Genomic DNA, 3,495 nt, shown 5'->3' on the forward strand with positions numbered 1-3,495 from the left:
GTGACATCTAAAGGATGGTGGCTTCCCTGTGAAAGCCTTCCTTGCAGATGGCTGGCACTGCAGTGCAGGTTGGTGGGCACTGGCTGGACACTGGGCCATGTCACTCTGCAGCTAGGACCAACAACATCCCAAAGAGCAAAAAAATACGCAGTATTCTGAAAGGTCAAAAAGCAAGCTTGAAATTTTGGTTGCAAAAAGGTCAGTCTTTCCAGAAAAGGCAATGGAATAGTAAGCAGCAGAGCTGCCGTGAAGTTCCTTAGACCCGAACTGTTCTGTCCTGTCCCTTCACCCTAAGTGATTCTTTCTTCAGCAACTGCTCTAAGTAGTTTTTGGCTGACCTCTGACTAGTCCAAGTCAGCTGTTACCTTCTTCTCACCTATCTACCCATCCTTCCAGGGAGGAGACAGAATGGACTTGAATAAAACCAGTCCTCTTCCCAACAGGAGGAAAACAGGTCTGCAAGGGACTGCTGGGTACAGCTACATTGTCTGGTGAGGAGAACAGGGGATTTTCTGGCTGTACTAACTGCACGCAGAACTACTTGGATCTGAATCATTTCAGGGTAGAGCTTTGTGGGTGTTTTAGTGATAAATGATTGCTGTAGGACACCTGTATATATAACAGAGGAAAAGTAAAATGGCAGAAAAAAATAGGGATTTGCAGAGAACTGCAGATTTACTTATTTTGGCCATGCAATCCATTACTCAGTGTGTTTGAACCTAATGTATACACCCATCAGTATATAGCCTTGCAGAGTACTTTCTCATCCATCTCTCAAAAGTGCTCAGAGCACTTTATATGTGCATTTAGTTTCTCAGGATTAGCAGTGGGATATATTGAGAGGTCTTAAATTCAAGGATGTTAGAGATGTTTGGGGGATCCTGTGAGTTCAGAATGTTCAAGTTCACAGCTCATGCATGAAGCATGTGAATACCCCCAGTTTAGTCTGAGGAGAGCAGCAGGACAAAGGGTTTGTCGCACATGCTGAGTCATTGGAAACACGATCACATGAGTTTAGACTAGTCTACATAACTGATGATAGGGTCATATCTAGTTTCTGACGAGTTTCTGCTGGTCCTGCTCAGGAAATATAGAGCAGCTGCTTTTCAAAGTTTTGTAGAGTACAGTATAGGCAACATAGATGGAATTCTAGATTAACTTTACTTTGAAGCTTCAGAGTTCAGCACAGATCCTTTTTAGCTATCTTACTGTCATATTCACGTGGCCAGCAGAAGAACCAAACACCCAAACAGAGCATTAGGGACATACAGTCTGGCCTTTAACAAGCTATGAAAACCTTGCCCAGTAACTTCTGTGTGAAGATTATAGTTTCTGTTTGAGCTTTACGCGTATATTTTAGAATAACTATTCATTTATGACTTAAAAATATCAGGCCTGTGAAAATGCATCATATCCATACCCAAATCCCTCCAAAGTTTAGATATTTTCTCTTTTAAAGATTTCTGCTTCATTTTTCATCTGCTTATCTCACTCCAGCTTTCAGCCGCTTGATCTCAATAGGATTATTTTTCTTTTAAATCAGCTCCTGTCATGATCTGAAGTATTTTTCTATGTATGCATTTCTAGGCTGGAATTAATTCACTTCTAAATCTTCTCTTGGATAAATAAAATAGACTAAGTTGTCTAAATCTTAATCTGTCAGGTATGTTTTATGGACTCTGAGTTGTGCTTATAAACCTTCTTCTGAACACACACCAGTTTTTCAGTGTCTTTTTTGAAGTGAGGACATAAGGCCACTATTTTGGTAGAGCTCCTATTCATGTTAGAGGCAGAGATAATAGCCCTTTTCCTATTTTCATTGCCTCTTGCTTCTACAATGAAGGATGGTATTGACAAAATTGATTGCTATGTTGCCTTAAGACCACATGTTTCATGGGCTACCTAATATGATTTTGATCTGTTTTTCAGATTGATCCACAGGATAAAGGTCCATATTTTATAAGGAAATTCTATCCTATATTTTGCTACAGTTATGATCCAGCACCAAGATATTACCAAAACAACTATTTATAAGTTCCTCTTCTTGTATTCTTTCTTACTTTCATTAGCACTGGTTTCATAAGTTCTTCACATACAGTTCAAAAGTCATTGAGCATTGTTTGGTCAAAATTCGATCTCTGAGAAGCACACCAGGAAGAATATTCTAGCATGATGATTGGCCATTTTCAGCTATTTTCAAACAACTTTTAAAAAATGGCTGTTATACTCCCTGTTTTTAATATTGTCTTAAGTCTGGAATGTGTTTCTTTTATCTGCACACCAATTAAGACTCAGTCAATATTCTCTTGTTTCTCTTTGTTAACCATGCAACTCTAATAATGAAAAGCTCTTATAGATTCTGCAGCATCATAACTGTGCTAATTGACTACAGGACACAAATGTACCAGATCTAGCTCCACAGGAATTTGCCCAGTCCACTGGGAGACACTGTTTTCTGCATTAAAAGATGTTAGACCTTAGACTGGCTGATGTGCCACCAAAGTGCTTAAATGCCTATTGCCAGTTCCCACACTTTACACTTACATATGTCATAGGAGCACAGAGCAAACCCCAGGGATTGTTTGGGCAATGCTGGTGAAAAGCTATCATCATGATGACAGTGATAATCTAGCAGTTCTGTTATCTCTCTCAAAAGTCAAATTTCCTCCGAAAGCACACCAAGGTTATATTGTAAGGCCTGTTATCAAAAAACTATCTTAAATGAGTTGCTGTAACACCCTTTCTGCAGCTTCACTCAACATCTATGCCAGGCTACCCAGCTATATACATGCTGTGATTATCCTATTTAAATTCACAAATATTGGCGTCAAATCAGAATTTTCAGTCCTCTGCTACTCTCTCAGGGTGGGTTTATAAGAAAATCAGCATTAGCAAGTTAGAAAAGTTCCTTCCATTTATGGAGAGCTGTATGAATGTCTTCCATTCTGTATGTCCTAAGTGATCATTGCACTGAGATTTTTTTAGAATTCCTCCCATTATCTCATCCATATTCACCTGAGATTTTTTTTTTAACTAATACTTTTTTAGTCAGGATTTGGTATGTCACATCCTGCATGTCACTGTGCTCCTGCATCAGAGACAGTAGAGGGCCCAGCAAAGAGGTGTGGGTATACTTTTTCATTGAGTCATGCCCCTACATGTGAGTTCTGCTGGCACCAGCTGATCTGATCACTTACCTGGCATAATCTAAGCTTCAGAGCTTCACTTATTTGGATAAATACCATGTGATCCAGGTGCTTACCTATTCCAGTTCACACGAAACTGTACCCCTACACCACACTGAATGCACAATGGGCCACAGATATGTACATTCTCTGGCCAAGTGAGAAATGCCATAAAAAAGGGATGCCAGACCTGCTATTTCTGTGTTCAGGTAGAAACTGCCAGCAGTAGGGGGGGAAACCCCCAAAAAACAAGATAGGAAAGCATAGGCACAGCATATACATAAATTGATTCTGTTCAAGTCACGTTGCT

This window comes from Myiozetetes cayanensis, unplaced genomic scaffold (genome assembly GCF_022539395.1).
Source record: "Myiozetetes cayanensis isolate MyiCay16 unplaced genomic scaffold, myiCay2020 scf4, whole genome shotgun sequence".
NCBI lineage: Eukaryota > Metazoa > Chordata > Aves > Passeriformes > Tyrannidae > Myiozetetes > Myiozetetes cayanensis.